This window comes from Heterocephalus glaber, unplaced genomic scaffold (genome assembly GCF_053883595.1).
Source record: "Heterocephalus glaber isolate CG9 unplaced genomic scaffold, H.glaber_assembly_v1.0 deba00000331, whole genome shotgun sequence".
NCBI lineage: Eukaryota > Metazoa > Chordata > Mammalia > Rodentia > Bathyergidae > Heterocephalus > Heterocephalus glaber.
In genome coordinates, this window is record NW_028258142.1 from 46,945,834 (window position 1) to 46,970,249 (window position 24,416).

The 24,416-nt window shown below is 34.2% G+C and overlaps 1 protein-coding gene across 12 annotated transcripts in view; it reads left to right on the forward strand.

Moving 5' to 3' along the window:
- The window catches only part of Nol4 (nucleolar protein 4), a 329,323-nt gene that overhangs the window by 153,372 nt on the left and 151,535 nt on the right, over positions 1–24,416 (forward strand). Inside the window, exon 1 of one of the 12 annotated variants that reach the window (XM_004855197.3) lies at positions 11,871–13,734. The exons of 10 other annotated variants lie outside the window; for them this stretch is intronic. The gene's annotated coding sequence lies outside the window, so the exon portion shown is untranslated. Of the gene's footprint in view, positions 1–11,870; positions 13,735–24,416 lie in introns of those variants that run through there. One more of the 12 variants, XM_087193615.1, reaches the window with a different exon arrangement.

A 24,416-nucleotide genomic window follows, 5' to 3' on the forward strand; every position in this document is an offset into this window, starting at 1 on the left:
TATGTTCCCTTTGGTAAGGGCTGAAAAAGAGAGATGGAAAGAAAAGTAAAAAGTCAAGCAAGGATATTTTTTTTTTTTTTGTACCGGAGATAGAACACGAGTACTTGAGCTTGCGCAGCAGGCAGCAAAACCACTGAGCTAAATCCCCAGCCCAAGCAAGGGTATTTTTAATGTAATAAGGGCAAGACTCTCAGAGAGATGCTATGAGGATTATATTATATAAAATACCTGATATACATATATATATATATATATATATACATTTGTATAAAGTATATTTACACATTTGGTCTATATAAATGTATATCATAAGTATAGTAGGTGATTTCTAATGCTTGTTGTGCCATGATGAAGAATTTAAAGTTCAACCAAAAATCTACTGAAAACCAGTAAAAGTTTGGATTTGCATTTGATAAATACATCTTTGTACAGAGCCCAAAAAGTGAAACAGAAAGGTAGATGCTGAAATAATGATAACAGGTCAACAGATAAAACATAAAAGGCAGAGACTATGAGGATAGAGCTTAGGCCAGAAATTATAAGTTAAACATACATTATTTTAGTTTCTTTCAAAATCAAATGCATCAAAAGTCCATGCATTTAATGATATTATTGCAATGTACATATTTACATTGTTGAGAATCTCTAATATTCCAGCCATTATGGTAGAAATTGTGATACACTAAAGTGAGATAAATTTTTATTCACAAAGCTTATATTCTAGTTTTGAAGATTGTAGTGTTGATGATAATCACATTACAAGTTCTTGCTAGATTTAGCCGCTGTATCTAGTAGTGTTGATTTACCCAGATCATCTTGGAGGGTTTTCTGTAAAGGTTACTTGAGATTCAAAAGCAAAAGAGAGAGGATTTTAGAGTGACAGAGCTTTGTCTAGTAAGAAAAAGTAGAGTCAAATATAAAGAGAAATGAAGAAGAACAGGCCGACGGGGAGAGACAGCACATGTTTGAATCTGGGGATGTGAGCAAGCCTGTTAAAGGTGAGGCCCTAGATAAAGCAGAGTAGCATCATCATGACTCAAGCTTAGCATGAAAGGAAACAGATGAGAGAGATGATAGTTATGAGTAAATTAACTGGAAATGTTTCAAAAGCTAAAATCAATAGGCACAAGGACCATTTACAATTTTTGAAAAATTGGGCTCTGTGTTTTTTAAATCCTTGGAGCTCAGAATAATCATAGAATTTTAAAGATAAAGAGAAATAGACAAGGCTCTTACTAACTTGCACTGTATGATAATTAATATTGATTTTATGACTAGTATTTTATATCCACTTGCTATCTCCATAGCAATAAGCAATTAGAGGTGAGATGAAACTTTCAAGTGGATTTTCCTCTATAAAATACTCCTTGGCCATCTAATGCACTTAATCGTCATTAACTTATATTTAGCAAATTGCCTGGCATAAAATATAGTCAATGAATTTAGCAAGTGTTGCTTGTTACTATTATTAATAAAGACAACTTGCAGATCTTTACATATTGTGTAAGATCAGATGCCATCAGTGGGTCATTTACACACCTGAAATTTTGTTCTATTCTCATTCTAGGAAACAGATTTGATTGGTCAGATCAGGGCAGCAGTATTTATGTAATTGAAAAGACTTTTTTGTTTCATCCAGTTTTAAATTTGGAATCCTAATGTAAACAGAAATAAAGTAATCTTTCAGTGTGATGGAATTCTTTATGTATCAGGTGAAGAAAGCATGTATGAAATTAAGTATGATCAGAAATATATATATTTGCACATGTGTGTATTTTGGAGGAAGATGGACTGCACATAAACACATGTACTCAAAGTGGATAGATTTCATTGGATTTTTTCAGAACTCTTAATAATGTGAAACCTCTACATTAGGGTAAAACTAGACTCCAGATTAGTCTTATCACTGCTTTGTTTCTAAGCCTATCAGCAGGACATATCAAGATTTATAAAACATCTAGGACTTGTGCCTAAGCCTAAAGTTAAAATAGTGCCAAATCTTGAGTCAAAGAAAGTATCACATACTACCAAGTCCTTTCAGTGTTACTTCTAACTAGCAACTTTCATCTTAAAGTACCTGTCAAAATGTTAGCTAAAATTAAACTTGCTGAGAGTGATGTTGGTAAGATGGTAGATAAAAAAGTCTGAGGCCTTCGATTTGCCTTGGAGACCTTGAATTAACAACAATACATGAAATAGAACACCTTTTTGAGAATTCCAAAGACCAGTTTAGAAGTGCTTACACCAAGGCTAATACAAACCAAAAGGGAATCTTAGAAAAATTGGCAGTATTTTTATTAGTATATCTTTGCAATGCATAATCATTACATTCATTTGGGGGAATTGGTGCATACACATATCACATGTTAATTTTTGCTTCTTCCCTTTCTCACCCTCCCATCTTCTAGTTTTCCCAGAAGCCTTCCCATCTCTACAAAGTCTGCCTCCCCATTTTCTATCATATTTCTTTTATTTTTTATTTAAATTCTTTATATTTGAGGTTTCTCATATAAAATAAACCATGCAATATTTAACTTTTTTCTGATTTATTTCACTTAACAACTGTGGCCTTAAGGTGTATCTGTTTTTCTACCAATCATTCAAATCTATCCTTCTTTATGGCTGAGTAGTACTCCACTGACTATATAACACTTTTTCTTTATCCATTCATCTGCTCATGGGCGTATAGGCCACTTGCAAGATTTAGCTATTTTAAACTGTGCTACTCTGAATATGAGTTTTCATGTACCACTGTAACATGATATTTTCAACTCTTTCAGGAAATTACCCAGAAGAAATATAGCTGGGTCCATGGAATTTCTATTTTTAGTTTAAGAATTCTCTAAACTCATTTCCACAGTGGTTTTACTATTTTACTATAGGGAAAGGGAAATGAGATGTTACTAGAGACTCCTTCAGTGGTACTGGTCTCTTGCAAGCCAGTACGGCATCCACAAGACAGGAAAGTGGAAAATAGAAAAAATGCACAGACAGAAACTTGAGAGAAATTGAGTCTTGGGCTGATCTAAGATGCCCTAGGCAGCAAAGACAAAAAACTCCCAAGACATCCAGTGTTTATTCAGTACAAGTGTGGGAAGGGGAAAACTGGGCAGGCCTTGGGACACCTGCTGATAACAAGTATCAAGCAGGCAGGACTGTAGAATGAGGAGACACGCATACCTTTGCTGAAGGAACAAACGATTAATTCAGAGGGGAAGAATTTAGCTGGAGTCAGTTGACCTTGATTGGGAGTGAACTCAGCCATGCTCTGCAACTTTCAATGTAACACAGAAAATTATGGAGAGGCAAGAAGCTTGTGCCACTATAGCCTGCTCATACTAGGCAGAGGTGTCTACTATATCTTACATTCCCACCAACAATGTAGAAGGGTTTCTTTTTCTTCACAGCCTTGCCAGCATTAGTTAGTTTTAGCATTACAACACTGAGATTCTATCTTATACCAGAAAGAATGATTGTTATCAAGTTTTGGGCATTCTGTATGCCCACAGCCCTACACTACTCAGTGTTGTGTACTCAGAAAGAAATCTTTTGTACTGAGGTTCCTCCCTCATTAGAGACTCATGGTCTAATCCACGTAGGAGCTACCTGAAGGATTGGTTTCTGTTCTGCCTTGCTCTAAGAAACGATGGGAATTATGGCGTAGTTTGGAAGCTACTGAAAATTAGAGGCAAGTTTCATGACAAAATAGAGCAGTAGAACTGTGGAGCTCCATAAATACTGTAGTTCCACAGAAATATTGTAGGGAGAACAAGAGGTAATGAGCTCCTGAAGAAATTAACAAGCTTTTTGAAGAATTTAAGACAAAGAAACACAAGCCCAGAGAGTATACATGTATCCCTAGAAAATATTTGAGGAGTCCAAATATAAATATCTCAGCTGTTTGGTGAAGGTCATTTCTTGAATAATTTAACTCCACAAAGGCTGAAAAAGACAGTTTTGGTTTTTTTACAAAAGCTCAAATTTCCACAACAGCAACAAAATCACCAAAAGAACCAGGGAAACATGGCTCAGTCAAATGTTCAAACAAAATTCCTGACACAAACCATAAAGAAACGCAGACCCTTGAACTTCCTGATAAAAATTCAAAACAATTGTATTAAGGTTGTTAAATGAGCTCAAAGATAATGTAGACATCTAAAGAAAATTGAAAACAGTGCACGAACAAAAGATTATAATGAAACGTTAGAAAGTATATGAAAGAACCAAACAGAAATTCTGCAGCCAAAGAACAGAATAACTTAATTGAAAAGTTTTTCTAGAGAAACTTAATAGTACACGTGATCCTACAGAAAAGAAAAGAATAAACAAACTTAAAGACTGACAAAAAATAGGGTAGGAGAGAAAGGATAAAATAAAGAATTGAGATGCATTATATACATGCACCAATTACCCTCAATGAATGTAATCATTATGTACTGCAAATGTGTACTAAAAATATTTTTTTAAAAAGATGGGTCAGCTGAAATTACTGAGTCAAAGGATAAAAAAAAGATGCTAAGAGACAAAACATGCTAAGAGATCCTAAGAAACTTATGAAACACCATCAAACAGGCCAATGTACAATTTACTGGAATTTTAGAAGCAAACAAGATTAAAAAAAAAAAAAACAGTGGCGGAGAATTTATTTGAAGAAATAATGGCCAAGATGAAATTTTCCAATCTGAGGAAAGAAACAGACATACATGATCAAGAAATTCAGTCAAGTCTACTTTCACAAATCCAAAGGTACCCACACCAAGAGACTTTATATTCAAACTATTGAAATTCAAAGACAAAATCTTGAAAGCAGCTAGAGAAACAAGACTTATAATACACATGATAACTTTTACAATATTATCAAAAGATTTCTCTGCAGAGACCTTGCAGGCCAAAGGTAGTGAGATGATATATTCAAAATATTGAAAGATAAAAAGCTATTATGTGTTTTTTAATAAAATGGACTACTACTCAGTCATAAAGAATGAGAAACTAGAGACATTTATAGCTAAATGGATGCACATTGAGGCAATACTCTTATGTGAAATAAATAGGACACACGTGTAAATACCAAATAGTTTCTCTGCTGTGAAAAACTAAAAGTGTAAATAAGGATCAAAACATATAATTGATAAGGTGAAATAGGAAGAAAAGGTCTAAAGGAGTAGGAGAAGTCAGAGGGGTAGGGGAAAGGAAAGAAGGGAAAAGAAAAAAATATGAGAAAAGGAAAAAATGGAAACAAAGTCTTTGTAAATAGGGAGGGGTGGAGGGGTTGAAAGGAGGCCAGGGGAATGGGGGAAAAAAAGACCCAGATACATCATGTAAAGGTACAAATTCTCAATGATGAATGTAACTGTATTGTATACCTAAAATGTACCAATAAACTTAATGAAAAAAAAAGAATACTCAGCAAAACTTTTGTTCAAGTCAAAGGAGGAATTAAGATTTTATTTGAGAAGTAAGAGCTGAGAGAGTTTGTTTCACTAGCTCTGCTTTATAAGAAAGGCTAAAGGGAGTCTTTCAAGTTGAAATTCGGAGATATCAGACAGCAACATGAAGCCATATGAAAATATAAAGTTCTTCTGTGAAAGTAAATACATAGATAAATGTACATATTGTAATTTTGGTTACCAATTTACTTTTAACTCTTGTATGAATTAAAATGACAAAAACAGAAAAATACAAATCTATAGTCATGAATGTACAGTATAAAAAGATGTACTTTAGGATCTAAGTAAGATAATTTGGGAGTGTAAGGAGTAGAATTTGGAGTGTGATTGAAGTTGTTAACAGTTGAAAATAGAATGGTATAACTTTAAGAATTACAACAGTAACTGTAAAGAAAGTATCTACAATATTAAGAAAATGTAGATGGAATCAAAGTATGCTATTATAAAAAATATCAATGAAATGAAATGAAAGGCAGAAAGAAACCAAAGGAGGAACAAAAGAGATATAAGACATAAAAAAAATAGTTAACAAGTTGGCAGTAGTACACCTTTCCCAATATCAAGTTACTTTAAATACTAATAATTAAACTGCCCAATTAAAAGATAAAATTGAACAAAGAAAATTACAGTGATATAAAACAGCATGGTATTGACAAAAATAGACTTGTGGACCAATAGAACTTGATAGAGGATGTAGAAACAAATCCAGATACACTCAGCTAACTTATCTTTGACAAAGGGGTCAAGTACTTTGACCAGAGGAAAGATAGCCTCTTTAACAAATGGTGCTGGGAAAACCGCCTATGTACATGCCAAAGATTGAATCTAGAGCCATATCTCTTACCATACACTAAACTGAAATCAGAATGAATCAAAAATATAAATATTAAAACAGAAACAATCTGCTGGAAGACAATCTAGGTAAAACTCTTGAAGACATAGGCATAGGCAAAGACTTTCTGAACAGAACCCCCTTTGCAGAAGAAATAATACCAAGAATCAATGAATGGAAGTACATCAAGTAAAAAAGCTTCTGCACACCACCAACAGAGTGAAGAGACAACCCACAAAATGGAGAAAAGATTGCCAGCTACCGCAGGACTAATACCTAAAATATATAAAAATCTTAAAAAATAGACCCCTAGATTTAGAAACCCAATTAAAAATGGGAATCTGAAATGAAAACATATTTCTCAGATGAAGTACAAATGGCCAATAAATACATGAAAAACTGTACAACATCACTGGCCATTCAAGAAATGCAAATGAAAGCAATACTGAGATCCCATCTTTTCCAGAAGAATAGCTACCATCAAGAAATCAAATAACAACAAATGCTTGAGAGGATGTGGGGAAAAAAGAATCATTCTTCGTTGTTGGTCTAAGTGTAAACTGGTACCACCACTATGGAAATAAGTATGGAGATTCCTCACAAAGCTAAAAATAGAAATTGCATTTGAGCCAGCTATTCCCCTTCCGGGTATCTCCCCCGCAAAAGTTAAAAACATCATATTACACTGATACATGCATATCTATGCTTATAGCAGCCCAATTCATAATAGCTAAATCTTGAAAATAACCTACATGTTCATGAACAGATGAATGGATAAAGAAAATATGGTATTTATACATAAAGGAGTACAACTCTGCCATAAAGATAAACTGTACAAAAATGGATGCACTTTGAGAACATTATGTTAAGTAAATCAGACACACAAGGCTAAATATCACATAGTCACTCTTATATGAGAGCCCTAATATATAAATAAAATCTAATATAGGGAACAGACAGTAGGAAATAGTGAGATAGATCTTTGGCTTATGGGAATGGAACTGAAAGATAAGGGTATGGGAAGGAAAAGAGACTAATAAAATTAGTGAAATTCTATCCACATGCATTAAGTTTCTACAAGAAATATGGTTATCATGTTCTACAAACATATATATGTATACACACATAATATATAATATATAATATACAATATATAACATAATATATATAACATATACAATATATATAATATATAATATATAATATATATTATATATATATATGAAGGGGCCCAAGAGGTGCAGACATGATGAATGTAATCAGAATGTACTACAAACATAGTAATTTTTAAAAATTTTTAAAAAGTTATAGCTGGCTGAGTAAATTACAATACAGGCTCAAACTATATGCTGTCTACAAGATACTCATGTTAGATGTAAGGACACAACCAGGCTGAATGTCAAAAGATGGAAACAGATGTTTCATACAGTGCTAAATGAAAGAGACCAGGGGTAACTATAGGAACATCAGAAAAAATGGGCTTTAAGACAAACACAAGACATTATATAACAATAAAAGGGTCAGTTTACCAAGAAGATAAAGCAATTATAAATAGGTATGCACTCAATATCAGCAATCTCAAATATTTGAAGCAAATATTGACAGAAATGAAGGGAAAAATACCCAGAGAATAACAATGTGATAAGTCACTATCCACATTCCTACAATGTATAGGACAGCCGAACAGGAGATGATGAGAGTTAGAAGACTTGAGCAACACTAGAGACCAATTGGACCTAACAGACATGCGCAGAGTGATGCTCAAGCTACTCTCCTCGAACGTGTATGGAGCATTCTTTAGAAGTTGTGTTAGGCTACAAAATACACAAAGTACCCAGCATTTGAAAGCAGTTATCTGATTCATCAAAGAATTGTCTTATAAGGGCTGGGGATTTGGCTCAGTGGTGCCTGTGCCTGCCTTGCAAGCACAAGGTCCTGAGTTTGATCCCTGGTACCAAAAAAAAAAAAAAAAAAAAAAAAAAAAGAATTGTCTTATGTCACCAAAAATCAGGTAAATGTTCACTATTTAAAATTAAACTTTCATCCTACTCATAAATATAATTAAAACACAAACCCACATCCATGTTGAAGTCCACTTGATTGTCAGTTGCAGCCATATGTTGTAAACAAATAGTTCAGCAAAAATCCAGTGTATTCAGAATCACTTGGGTGTATAGAATTCACAACAGAGTATTATATATTCTATTATTTGTAAATTGTGTGTTAAATATCCTTTTTATCAGTGAAATTCATAATATTGTATCCCACTTTTTTGAGAATAGCTGGAAAACACTTATTAGCAATCACCAATATCATTTTCCTGTCTACTATATGTTTCTAAATTTTTTTCATGCATTTAACTTAATCTTTCATCTATCAATCTATATTTTAACATTTTAATCCTATCTACCAGTTCTTCTGTTATCAACTGTAAAATCTATCTACTAAATCCCTAATTGTAATAATCAAAAATTTTAAATTCTTGACTATTTACTTGATTCTCTGTCATGGATTCTAATTCTGGTGAAATCACCTCTCTTTCCATCTATTCACTTGAACATGATAATCATAGTTATTTTAAAGTCTGTTTCTAACAACTCTAACACCTGAGCTATGTGTGTGGGTTATCTTTCCATTGTCTGTCTCTATAATCTGTTTTTCAATCATGATCCTATTTGTTGGTACGCTTTGCAATTTTTAAAAAATTAAATTGTGGAATTGGGTATGGAAAATAGCAGAAGGTCTTGGGAAGATACGTAGCTCAAAGAGTTTCCCTTATAGGCAATCGTCTAAATCAAATCAAGTACCGAACTGACTTGCTGCTGGACATTACTTCTTACAATCGGCTTCTGTCTTCATCTGTTTTTCATCTCCTCATAAGGTCCAGCCTATTGGAGGTTCCAAATGAAAGCCTGGACTACCTACAAAAGAAGGTCCTTGGTTTGTCAGTTTAATTCAGAATTGAGTGCACTGTAAAAAGTGATTTTTTTCAGCACATTTCTACTTATCTCTTTTGCCTTTTGTTCTCTGAAATACAGGGCTATGCAAAACCCTCAAAAGCAAAATCAAGGCATGGTGGTCTCAGTTTTCTGCTATTACTGTCTTTCTGGAATCTTGACCGCTTGCATCCTGGCTACCATTTTCAGCCTGAAATTAATTTCTTTTTCCTCTCATGTTATGGGGTTTCCAAAAATTTTACTCTTTTTTCTACCTACTCGCAAAGTTTACTCAAATTCTCACTTTCCCTCTCTTCACAGGAAAATTGACATTTCCACCGAGAGAAAAAGCTACGTAACAAAATTTTTGTTCATATTTCACTGATTTCCTTCTTTCCCAGATCTGGGCCTCTCAGAGCCTAGTTGCCTCTTAGCCATTTGAAGCCTTCAAACAGATTTCAAGCCCAAAGTTTTAAAAGTTTGATTTCCTGGTTATTTTCAGTAGGAACACTGGCCTGCTCTGAGCTAGTGCAATACGACTCCATTGACATGTTCATTAGCTGATTTCATAGGTATACCTTCCTGTATGAAGACAAAGATATCTCCTGTGTGTTTTCATAAAACCTTGTGAATAATTTTATCAAAATATTTAGCACTCTGAATGGCAAAGGCTTGTGTACTTGTCTGTGTAATGCTAGACTAGTAACTTTTAGAAGGTAGACTGTCTTTTCTTTGTATTCTCAATACCTGACACATGATTACTGTTAAATAAATGATTGGCTAATGAATAGTTTCAAAGTGTGGGAATAGACCTGTAGCTTTCTGGACCAAACAGTATGCCATTTAATGGACAGACATTCTGAAGTTTATTTTCCTCTGGCTATATCTTTTAAAATCTCTTATTTTAGAATATTTTTAATTTAAATCTTTAACCCATCTACAATTTATTTTGTTGTACAATTTAAAATAGAGTTATATCTCCTAAGTTATTTTTTTAAGAAAATAAGCATGACAAAATAAAGGGAATTTGCTTCTATGGATCAATCATGTATTATTTGATCTCACTTGCTAGAACAACATGCTTTTTGATTGAAAGGAATATTCTTTAACATTGTAACCAACAGTGATCAGACAAACATTTATCATTCTTAGATATCAGTTATTCACTTTGTTTTATTAGCTATTGAAATCATAGGGATGGTAGAGAAAATACTATTTAATATACACAGAGTAAATATCTGCATATATGTTTTAAATTTCTTAGTTAGGAATTGACCACTCCCACTATGCAGCCTTCCCAGATTTCTGGGGAAGAGTTAGCTACCCTGTCTCCTGGTCTTTATTGTGGCTGTTTTATAGGCCACTGATCTAAGTCTTTGAATTTCAACCCCTGTCATGATGTCTGCTAAAGAAAGTGCAAATTAAATTTTCTGAGTGATGACCCATGCAAAACCAAAAGAGAGTAGGTGTTCATATTCAAAGATGATCTTATTTATTGTAGTCAGTAGCTATTGTTCAGCAAATATTTTATATTTATTTAGTCCTTGAAATCTTATAAGAATCCGTTGAGATCCTATGTCCCTCATTTCGATGATGAGGAAACAGCACACAGGGATGATAAATGCAGTTTGTCACTAGAGTCTGTGATCAGTGTCCAGCTAAAGTCTAATGACTGTGTTCCAGATTTTCTGTGAGATGGAGCTTTTTAGAAAAAAAAAAGTGGTTTTGGCTCACATTTTGCTCTTCTTGCCACTGGCTGTAGTATTTGATTACTTTTTCCTCAGAACTAGCTTGGGAATCATTCTTATATTACTCAGCTGTGTTACTACATTGAAATGCCTGAGGCAACTAATTTGGAAAAGATTTATTGAGCTTTCATTTTTGGATGTTCAAAGGCATGGCACCTTCATCTGCTCACTTCTGGAGAGGGTTGTGGATGGTGGCACATCATGGCGGGAACATGTACAGGAGCGAAATCATCACCTTTCCAAGGAGGGCAGAGAGAAAGGAGAATAGGTGGGGTACCCAATCCTTTGAAACCACACCACACCTCTCTCCTCCTAAGGATCTTCTCTAAGGCCCCACTTCCTCACAGTTCTGACACCTCAGGACCAAGCCCTTACTTAACACATGGGCCTATGGGGACCTTCAATTTCCAAACTGTAGAATCCTTAGAATTTATCTTGATAAAATACTGTTTCTCCTATGCTCCCTGCCCCACCTCCTTCTAAGACAAACATAGTATTATAATCTATTACACGTACTGATTATTTTATTGAAAATAGGAGCTCTTATAAATAATACATGGGAGAAAGTTATAAAACTCTCAAATTTCTTAGGGTAAGGGTTTCTGTTACTCATATATTATTAGTTGGGTGTAAATCACTTTCATAATTGAAATACAATTATGGCACATTCAGCATGACCTTCTTAAATTTTCTTCATAAATAATATTGTCTTTGTGGGAGGGAGTGGGGAGCTGGAAAATACACAATATGATTTATCTCTAGGTAATCAGTGTTAAAAGAATAGCAGATGGTAAACAATTACCTATTAGAGCAGGAAATTATTTCAACTTATCTTTTAGCAAAAAATTCTTTAGAAATAAGTAATTCTAGTTGGTCGATTTTGAAAGTAAGCCATATGTTGTTTACATGTTTTGGCACTTATCCAGTTTCTCTGAAGATGAGAGTGAAATTTTTTTAAAGCTCTTTACTAATTAGATAATAATGAACATAATGAAAACAGGTGTTATAACTTTTTAAATTATGAAAATGCATCTTCAAAGAAGCTCTGGAAAGAGGATCCCAAAGGAAAAATGATCTGCTACATTTTGTGAAGTGGATACATACGTACCCTAGAGATTTATCCCAATACATACATTAAACAAAAATTTAACTACTTTTTTTTTTACTATGACAGAAATCAGAAGCACAAATGAAAATGACTTTTAAAATGTTCTTCTTCATTTTATATGATGACCTACTAAATGCAAGTACATACATTGTATGCAATATTGAAATCTATTTACTATCTTAAAGCTTTTCAAACACATTAGCATGATAAGGAAGAAGTAACTGAAGACAGCACAATTTTGTCAGAAGGCCAATAAAACATTGAATCCACCATTTAACCTATAGGTCCTCTCACACTTGAGAGACAACAACACTCATATGGTCCAGTTCTCTTTCTGCACTGAAAGTGTAGAGGTAGATGACGGAGAATACATTGCTTTCTGCCACAAAGGAGAATAATTACAGCCAGTGGGGGAAGGGTGGTATGTACTAGTAAGAGAAATAAATGAATAGGAAATGAGAAACATAATGGGAAATTCAAATCAAAAAGTAAAAAGGACAAGGTGACTGGGTGAAAACCAACTCAAAGTGATTTGGTGAACTCAGTTTCTGAAGCTCAGAGGGGAGGTTTCCTGCCCTTCTTTCTTCCCCATGAGAGGGAGGGGCATGTTTGAATTGCAGGAATATTTGTGAAGACAATGAGTGTTCAAAAGAGTACAATGGTAAAACAATTATCATGCACTATCAGCTATTAAAATATATAATAATGTATTTGTTTATTTTCCAAAAAATAGAGGTGCTCTGTTTGAAAATAATATATTAAAATCTGTCTTCATATAATACAGGCTAATGCTAGATCTCTTCTGCTGTTGCATAGGCACTTAAATTCCTCTTATGATCATTTTTCCAAATGATTAGTACTTAACGTGATTATTCTCTGGCTAATATATGTATGCAAAGTGTGGCTGCAGGGATTTGCTTTTGTTAGCATATCCCCTCCCCCGCCCTGAAACCTCAAGGCTTCACACATTGATGCTGGAGAGAGAAAATGGATGTGTGTGTGTGTGTGTGTGTGTGTGTGTGTGTGTGTCTCTATCTAACCTTCAAGTTGATGCAATGTTGATGATACACACACACACACACACAATTACAAACCTTCCCTTGGTGATGCCATTCTTAACATCTTATTAACATTTTAGAAAAACTAAAAGTAAGCAGAATCCTTTAAATTGAAGTGGGGATAGTGCTTCAAAACAGCTTTATAGAGCAATTACAACTGGAAATTTAATATAACTGAGCATGGCACTTTTATTAAATAATTCTGTGATCTTCCAGCCACATTCTTAACCAGTAATGTCCCTGTAGCAAAATGCATAGATAATCAACAACCCGGTCTGGCAGTGAACTTGTTGGGGGATTAAATCCGAAAGGAAGGAGCCCATAGCCCTGGAGGAAGACTGAGTGCATGTTTCCGAGTCTTTGAAGGCTCATCTCAGTAGTCCCACTGCTAGAATGTGCTCTGTTGTCATAGCAACACCATCTCCTGCTTCATACAGGAAAGATTAGCTCTGACTGTGCAGAGGAGAGAATTTAGGGGAAGTCAGACTAATCCCTGGGTGCACTTCGAGGGAAAGGTTGGACCTCGCCTGAGGGATGCTGGATCGGCAATGAGAGAACTGGCCTGCCACAGACACTGGTATTTAAGTTGAAGAGCAGAATTCACCGTAAGTGTGAGCTCCACCAGAGTAGAATACTGATGAATGAGGTGTGTGTAAGTCTTGTTCAAGACTGTCCCATGCAGCAGGAGAATGATGGGGACTCTGACAGAATGCCAGTGCTTTCCTAGTTTAGAGAACATTTAAATGGTAAACCAGGTCAGTAACTTGAGGAAAAATTTTAGATAGTTTTAAAATGTTCGTGTAAAATCCTGGGAGCATGGAAAAATTAGATGAACAAAAAATGTATTGTATGCTTTTGGTACTTAATTTATTTATCCCAAGTTTTGTGCATTTAAATTTAAAATTCCATGGAGAAAAAAATTGTAAAAAATCCGTATTCTAAGTAAGTTATGTTTCTTCAATACCAAAAGTGGTGAAATTTCATTTTAGGATTGCAAATGCTCTTTTTCAATTATGTATATGTCTTTTAAAAAATCTTAGAAGCATACAAGTGGTGTAGTTGTGTTGAAGTAATTATAACATGATGAAAAGGTAATCTCTGGAGAAGAGTAAATAATTTAACTGTCATATTTGGTGTTGATACTTCAACTTATCAGCATAAAGTATGTACAATGTGTAAATCTTTCAGGGTTTCTGTTGCTTGCCTCAAATCTTTGTGGGTTTGTTCAGGTTTTTCCTCCTTGCTTTATATTTACACAGTTCCACAATTAACATGGATTAAAATTTTTAGCTTAAAAGCTGGAAACTTCTGTATGAATTTGAAGTGTTTGATCTCAATATTTACTCTTTCAAAAACTTAATTACTTCAAAGAATACTTGAATTCACATACAGAAACAAAAATACTTTTTCCAGAATAAATGGATTTTATATACTATATTACTAATATGCAACCTGTGATTGTGATTTTTTCAGTGTATATCACCCACCATATATATTTTTATTTTAAATATTTATGATGAAATTGTTTCATACTGCATTCATTGTATTTTTCAATTGTTTATTGACTACATATTTATAATATCAACTAGATGTATTTTTCCTGTGTGCAATCCTCATTTACTAATATTTTACACATTACAACTGACGTCACTGCCTTTGTTAATTATAGCTATTATCATAAAAATATTAATTGCTATTTGAAGTGTGTTTAATTTCTTAGGATGGAAGAGACTTGGGTGTTGTCACACACAAAAATAAGAGCATGATCACATGTGAACTTCATTTCTCAGAAACTTAAAGCTGTGATAAGCTGTAGGTCCCAGACTGGTATGGTTATATTAAAATGCTACATTACATTGTTCTCTTCCCATGTTAGGAAGTACACATGAAACCAGGAGGGTCATACTTGGCATAGTGGCATTCAGGTTGTCACTGTGCAGACCCTCACATGTAAGAAAATGGAGACAAAGCCGGAAGTCAGGGAGCCCCTCTCAGTAAATGAGTGCAAATTACTCCAATAACATTTTTTCAACGACTCTTAGCACTAGCTTATTGTAGGGCCTTTAAAAATTATAAAGAAAAAGGGTCAAATCTGCTGTTTTTCCCCTCTTCTGTAAATAAACTATAATAGCTTTATCTTTCTTTTTGAGCAAAAAGTGGGAGACACCAATGACATCATTCTGAAAAAAGAAGTGAAACTTAAAGGTTGCCATATAATGCTAGGCTTAGATTTGATTAAACAAGACTAGGAAATGGCTAAGAAAAAATAGAGACTGTTCACTGGATAATAATAAAGTACATAAAGAGATAACTAAGTCACAGTTTTTAACAATCAAGTCATACTCTTGGCTCATTCGCTACCTTAACTGAAATTGCTCAAGAGGTATTCCTATCCAGTTAAACAAACAAACAAAAATATAACAACAAAGTTTCATGTTACTTGGAATTTTCCATTCCATTTCTTCTGTGCTATATCTTTGAACATGTACTGGTGATTGTCCTGGAGCCCAGTGCAGTCAGCTGAAGACTTGTGGGCATTTGGTATCTCTCTGTGACAGGTTGGCCCTTCCTACTGGGTTGAGGTATTGCTTGCTAAGGATCAGGTCATCCTCCAAAGCCTAATTATCTTTTAAAAGGCAATGATTCAGGTATCTTTGAAAGAGGAAGTTACTCCACTCTGGAATTGGTCCCAAAGTTTCGGAGAGTCATTTGGAAACTCTGAGTCATTTTAAGAATACAAATTTTCAGAACGTTAAGGTCTTCCATAAACTTTTGGGTTCATAGGTGATCTATGAATGGTTTGAACTTTTGCATGGGAAACCAGATCAATGACCTAAGACATTCACAGCATGAACACTCTTTGGGGAACAAGTAAATACACAGGAAGCATTAACTCATGATTTGTACAATAGTCAGTTATCAGATAAACTGAGGATACCACCTAATACTGCCCCTCAGAGTTGATGGTTGATGTGTCTGTTATGAGGATATTGAAGATAGAAATGCTTAGCACAAAAGATTATGCTGTGATATGAAAACATTTCGTATGTGCCTTTAAAAATAAAATTAAAGTTTAATTTGACCATATTTGATTCAATTCCATAACACTGTCACATTAGTAGGTTAGAAAGGGCATTTTAGAGAAATACTAAATTGTAACAACTTCTCTTTCTTGAATTTATGCTGATGTAAAAACATTTTATATGCTTTAACATTGACTATATATTTCAAGACAACATGGTAGATTATTTATTTGTTTTCTTGGAGCTGCATGTAAGCAGATGTGTGGCATGGTATGGGGAAGATAGCTGGAGAAGTTGTTGAAATTAGATTGTACAAAAACCAGCATCAGTCTGAGATTCATATTTGGATTATAAATATTTTTGATAGCAGATGGGGGCCCATGGGCATCTTTGAACTAGGAGTGAGAAATAGAGTAGTGCTCTGTAAAGATAGATGTTATACATGTGGGATAAGGTGTGTGTGTGTGTATATATATATACACATATATATATATACATATATATACACATATATATACATATATATATACATATATATGTATATATATGTATATATATAATGAACAAGAGTTCCCAGAGATGATTAGGACTGAAAGCCTAAATTACCATGGAATCACTAGAACTAAAGGAGAGGAATAGGTGAAAAACCATTCACAGGTACATAATTTTTGGAATTTTATAAATTAATTTATTCAACCAAAATTGCTTGGCCTTAATGAATGGGTGACAATATAGGTGATAATAATTACAAGGCAAGTAGTTGAAGTTAAAGTTTTCATAAAACCACTCAGTATCATGGTCATGGTCAATAGACAGAAACTCACAACATCCTGTGGTAGGCAGTGAAATAAAGTAAGCACCGAGGGTACAGAAGGATGAGGATTGGATACCATTAAAGAAAGAGCAGTCAAGCCTCAAATGCATAGACACAATTACTAGACAGAGTGAAATTCAAAGGAAGAGAGGTTTGTTAGAGCTGTGGTAATGAGAGGTAGCAATGAGTTTTATTTTAGAGATCCAAAGTTTGATCTTTAGGACTTAAAACAACAAATACTGCATTTGATTATAATAGATAACTTATAATTTGGTTTAGGTCACACTACATATTGCACAAAATTTTAAAGCACGTTTAATATTTGTTAGGTTACTCTCTATGTTTTGTTCCCTTTTTAATATTTGTGTATCATACAGCAATTAGGTGAAAACTTGACATGTATTTTTGTTTTGAGCTATATAACTTATTATTAGGACAAAAACTTATCTTTGCTACATGGTGATACTCCTAAAATTTAATAATTTTTAACTAGAGAAGTTTAGTACTTTGCTCTTGATGTTAATATATGACAAACATAAATTCAACACAAAGGGAAAAATGTATGTATTCAGTTGAATAGTGGGTCACTTTTGAAGAGTTATCCAATTAGGGACAAAAGCATTTTATTTTATTTTTTCTTGATAATTAGTGTAATTTTCTGTCATTGTAGTTCTGCAATGATGATAATGCTAGTAATTACGCTAACTGCAAAAACAACCTCAACAGTTAACAGTTGTTGTTGGTTTAAAGTTTTTAACTAATAGGGAAATTAAGCTATACAATCTGGCCAACAAATAATCCATATAAAAGAAATTCAGAAAACACAGTTTATCAAAGAGTGTGTACATAAGTTCATGCAAGAGTGACGACAAAGTGTGAACAGAATTTCACATACATTTGCACAGTAAAGTAAAAGAAACCAATTACCACTCTGACTCAATAGATTAATGGGCACACCAATGATTTTCTCCCATTTGTCTACTTAGAATGCCCTGTGAGCTAACTGTGGAGGTACACATTCACAGATCGGAAGTATCCATTCCTGGATAGGAAAATCAAAAGATTCAAACCTCTGTGAGGGCTCTGTTTTAAAGAAGTCATCCTAAAGAAGGGATGCTGAGGGGATAGTCACTCCTTCCTCAAAGAAAATGTACATTTTCACCTTACACAATACACCTTTTATACATATTATCTCTTTAAGTTATCATAATACTGGAAGACACATATAATTACATTATGCCTCAGTTTTTGTTAATGTGGAAATGTGTTTAGATAGGGCAAGGAATATAACTCATAAACAAAGAATCATCCCAGCACACTCTGTGACTCACATTGTCATTTCTTAAGTGAGGCACTCTAGTCAATTTCAGATACTACACGGAGAGATATTGATATGGATGAAATCGTGTTTTTTAAAAATTCTTGCCTTGTGTATATCTGTACCTATATGCCGTGTTATAAATTAGCAGGTCATCAGTCAGTCTTGTATCTCATAGAAACTTATCTAAATGATAAGGACAAATACCTTTAACAGGAATAGTTCTGTTCTGAAATTCAGAAGATTATTCACCTATACATCCATCCATCCATCAATTGTACACCCAACCATCATCTATCCACCTATTGAGTCATTCATCAATCATTCAGTGAGCATTTAATATATCCCTCCCTTGCATTTGCTGCTGCATAGGCACACTAGAAGAATACAAAGAAAGTCAGAGGCTCTCTGTCCCCTCAAAAATAATACCATTTTCCTGGATAAGAAAATGACTAGATGCTCTGCAAGCATTTACACATTTAATCTTAACAATCAATATAAATACACATTTAATATAAAAACTACGGGTACCCTGCTTTCCCAAAAGGAGAGTAAGGCACAGAGAAATTACGGCCAAACCACACAGCTTGTAAGTGACAGGGCTGAGTTCTGAGCCTATGTTCTAATGATTGCAAAGCCTATCCTCTTAACTATGATGTTATTTCTCCCATTTCAAAAGTATGAAAAGTGCTCTGACGAAGGTTAGTACAACATACAGTGCTGACAGAAGGGACAGTGTGGAAACAGACAGGTGGTATCATCATCTGGGAAGCCTTCAGCACGTGAAATTTTTCTTATTCATAATACAGAGACAATAACTATTTCATGGAATTGTTTGGAGAAATGAAAGAGATAACTATGACAAAAATGCCTACACTGCTGTAGATACTTAATAAATGACATTAGGCATTTACCATCATTCATCTGCAAATTTTAGTACCAGACAATGCTTAAGGATTCGTTTCCTTTCTTCTTTTTTTGATTAGTATTTCTTTGATTGGTATTATTTGATGGATATATCACCTAGTCTGTGAGCATACATGCTATCTGTTATTAACCTTACCTGAAAGTTTGGAAGATGGTTGAAAAGCAAAAGACAACTTTTCCAACATTTGATCTTCATATGAATCCATTGAGTTTCATAACAATTGAGATGGGAGATGATAGACATATTCCCCTAGACTTTAGAAAATACCATCATGTTTCCTGGGCTGATTTTTCTTGTAAAGAAAAAGTGCCTTCGTAGGAGAGATAGCTTAGAATTTTTATTTATGAACATGAGCTAGCACTACAAGGTAGAGAACTTGTTTCTCTCTCTCATTGGTAGTTTTCACTGAATGGACTGGAGAAAAGGGTAGTAAAATTATAGCCAGAGAAGGAAAGGGCAACACTTGTGATTTGGTCTTTGTGTGTGAGTGTGTGTGTGTGTGTGTGTGTGTGTGTGTGTGCATGTGTGAGATTAGGTCTTAAAAGGAGTCAGTAGAAGCAAATCTGAGCCAAAATATACTAAAGGATATTCAAAACCTATGACTTGTCGAAAAAGCTTTCCATTTTTCCTCCTGCATACCATGTCTATATATAATTCTACATTGCTGGATGATACTATGCTGTACTTTTATATCACATGCATAACTTCATGCAACAGAAACAATCATTTAAAAAGACTATTTTTAACTCTAATGGAATCACTCTATCTTGGGCCTTTCAATAAAAATAACTAAAGTATAAGGAGCTCTCTGCATAATAGATATTAAGAACAATAATCCCATTATAGTATGGCTAATGCAATGATTTGTGGAACAAACTCAAGGTCGATTTTAAAGTGAGAATAAGAAATTAACTTTGATTGACACAGCCTATAACTTCCACCCTCGTCTAATAATAGTTACTCCAATTAGTAAAATATTTTTTAATAATAAGAAGAAAAAAATCTACTTTTCATGCTTTCCTAATGGCTTGGAAAAAGTTTTGAAATTTAGAAAATCCCAGAAGCTCTAGGTTTTTTGGCAAATGCTGCACACATGTATCCTCTCTAGAAATTGCTTTAAGTATGTAGGAAATGGAAGAGGGATAACCAAGGGGGGTTGTATTTTGGCTAATAAGGTCCCTCAGGATGACTGACTATTCTCCATAAGAGGCAGGAGACATGTATTCTCTGAACACTGGCCACAAGGAGATAGTAAGAATCTTTTTTGCCCTTAGCTCTTTCCTGTGCCTGCTATTAAGCACAGTGGACAGTTACACAGTCCTAAGACTGCGGGATTTTTGTTGTTGTTGTTGTTGTTGTTGTTCACTATTGTTACAATTTCTCACAAATTGTTCCCAAGTTCTACTCGTAATATTTCTTTAAGCTTAAAATTTGAATGTTATTTTTTGCCTTTTTTTTCTCGATTTCAACATTTGAGGGTCTTTTCCTAGGTGGTCCATCTTCTCTTAAAGTTTACATCCTACTTTTTAGCTTGTCAAGAGAAATAGTAGCGCTGGGACTAACATGATATTATTGATAACTCTCTTATTTTAAACATTTGGATTTGGAAAAATTAGCAATTACAAGCAAAATATTTGTTTTTGGACCTATGATAGCAAACTAGATTTATAATCTTGCAAACACGTTCATTATGTATTTTGCCTCCAAAAGTATATTTGGGTTATCAGATAAGATTTTCTGGAGTGATCTTTGGCAACTTATTGTGTTCTCTGCACCATCTTTAACATTTTATAGACTAAATATATCTTTTATTTACAATAAAAAAAGAAAAATTCAGGAGGGCTGTTAAAATATAAAGTATACTCTTGGCTAAATTTATACAAATAATTTTACTGTAGGATTAACTTGAATTCTAGTTTGCGTCACTGTTTCTGTGGTATTATCTTACATGGCTCTTTTCTATTTTGATGCTGAAGTTAGCTATACAAGGAGATTTTACTGAGTCATCATAGACTCATTTTTCTGCATAGAGAAATGGAAAACACAACAACTTCAGCAATCCACATAGATTTCCACCGGAATCTCACCCCCAAACTTCTATGTTATTTTCTTTGCCTGCATACTAAAAGGGCTAAGAATCTGTCTTGCATGTTATTTTACTTTAAGGTACAATTGATAAAGTTACAAAAGATGTTAATAAAATTTTGTTTTGAAAATAGAGTCATGAAAGAAAATTCCCAAAGTACCCAAATGTGTAAAGAAAATGAAGAATCTTCTATATTTCACTTTAAATTTTTTGTACTCTCGGAGGATAGTACTGTTAGCAGTTTGGTATGCACATTTCCAGAGAAGATAAATGATTCATAGTTAGATCCATAGTATCTTTCCCAAGAAAAAAATGATTAAAGTTTCAAAGATACAAGTTTCTCATTTTTACCATGATTTTGAATCAGTTGTTGAAATGACTATTTTGCCACTAATTTGCTAAAATGGTCATTGTATTTATATCAGCTGTCCTTATAAAAGACTTAACAATTTACACACTGAAGAAAAGTGGAATAGGATTGACATCACAATTATCTTTTTTGGTATCATTGATCGATTTTGGCAATCACTCAATCCTTCCATAACATGAATGAAAGTAAATACACAAGTTGCATTATACATACAGAAATAGACTAAGGCAAATTATACACTAGCTCTCACAATACTGGTCTGCAAGTGTCTGCAGGGCTGAAATGTGTAAATTAGAGACTCACTGGAGTCTGCTAGCCAAAAGTGAAAACAACAGTGCTTGCAGCCTGCTAATTAATGCAGCATGTCCAATTTGATTGCAGACAAGAGCCACCCAGCCCTATGGAATAAAAAACAGTGGCCTGGGTATCAAGAGAATTGGGTCCCATTCCACTTCTGCTACTCAGTATAGGACCCTCAGGAAACAACTGCTCTTTGTCTTCAATGTAACCTCAAGGTAATTTAAAAGTAGGGATCATACTAGTACCTTATTATCTGCCTATAATTGTGTGGCAGTAAGAAAGGGAAAATTATCTAAATAAAATTCCACAAAAAACCATGAAGTAACTATAATAGATTGTTGGAATTTTAATGTTCTGATGTCTGTACTTTTTATATTTTTATAAATTTTTAATAAGCATCTGCAAAAGCAGCCTATTCAATAAGTTAGTGGACTACTGCTAGTCTTTAAAGCTCAGTTACTTACTGGTCCATGGCAAGATAAGTACAGGACTTGGAACAAAGCAATTAAATGTTGGCAAAATCATAATAATTCAGTGGGCTGTATCTTCCTTCTCTTTCCAAAAGGAAAATCAAGCAAAGTTAGCTAGAGGATTGGGATTCAGGAGTCTATGAATATTTAGCCTGTGCATGTGCTGCTTTGAATGCAATCTCCTTGCATGTATACTTTAAAAGAGAGGTGACATTAAGACAAATTAGGTAGAAATTGAAAATCAAACCCTTTTAAAATTATTGTTAAGAATATCACACATAAATTGGCATGGTTTCTTTCTCTAAATGCAAAAAATGTAGCCAAATTAGAATTTTATTTAGACTATTGCTTTGCTCTGTCTTTAAGATAGCACTCTTTACAAAAAGGAGGAAGCCATTTATTTTCTGAGGCATGGAGTCCCACAATCATAGTGCTTCTTGCACTACTAGTTAGCAACAGCAGTTGTAAGTAATAGTTTAATTGAGTTGTTTATGTGGAAAAAATGTGAAATTTTCCCAGTTTAGTTCATTTTATATTGTTTTGTTGCTAAAATTACTACTGCAAAATGGCTAGTATAGTCTATTGCTTGTAAGAAAAAGGTACATTTTTCTGGGAAATTATTTAAATAGAATAAAAATCTAAAATCCCATTTATTGGCTTTTTATGGTCCAGAAAATAATGCTCAATCCAAGACTACAAAATATCTAAGCATATTTTCCAGAAAAAATAGTATCATAACTAGAAACAACTTCTGTGCCTACAGATATAGTTGTGCATGGCATAGTTTCTTTCCATGACTGATGCTTTCAGTGCCGCTGGGAGATTTGCAAAAAGACATGAACTGATGGGCTAGAAAGGTATATGGTAGAGACGAAAGACCAGACAATGGAGTTAGCTGTTTCTGGATGCTAATCGATCCATGGAACTGATGGAACAATGAAGAACTAATTCAAGTGAGACCCCAGAATATGCCCTTGTGACATCTGACAACCTGGACCTGCTTTGATGATTGTATATGATCATTAAATATTCATTATTTAATTTGAATTATTTTAATGGCAAATATTAGACATAAACAAAACAGGAAATTTCGGGGGGCATCAGTTACCCCAGAGATTGAGGACAGAAAAACAGTAAGAGTTTTTCTCAGGAATGATTTTGTCATGATAATAGAAGACATAATTTAAGGGATCTAAGAACAGGATATGCAGGACAGCCAGGCCATGGATTAACCTTAACCACATTGAATTATATACCAGGTTATTGTACAATTTATTGTCCAAACCAGGATACATTTTGAGATTCACAGGGGTCACAGTTAATTATTCTGCCGAGAATATAACTGTACACCAGGACCGTGGGGCAGGCTTGGAGCCTAATCCCTCTACAGTTACGTTTCTCTTTCCACCTATCACCCTACTCTGGCTTTGCTTCCTGAGTTGGGCTTTGCACATGGACTCCTGTAGCCTCTCCAGCCCAGGGATACTTTATGAGTCTTATGTCAGCTATAACTACTAACCCTGTTAATACTATCATGCACATGGATTTTCTGGAAGTCCTGCTAAAATGAATATTCTGATTCAGTAGCTCTAGGGAAAGGCCTGTGATTCAGTATTTCTAAACAGGTTCATAGATGATTTTGATATGATAATTGATTTACAGATTGAGGAGGAAAGTGCTAGTTCACATTCTAAGAGATGGACTCTTTTGACCTAACTTAGCTTTCTGGTTTGATCTCGTTGACTATGGATTTAGTTTATGGCTTAATAGCCCTTTGGTCAGCAACCTGCATTGGCAGTATTGGCCCAAATGGGCCATGTGCCTACTAATGCAGTATGTTTTGGGGAGGATAATTAGTTCCAGAAGAAAATATAGAGTACATGAATACACTAAAATGTACTTTTTTGTCCTATTTAATTTCATTGCATGGATAATCATTGAGGAAGAATCTTGGAAAGGGACCATTAGCAATGAACAT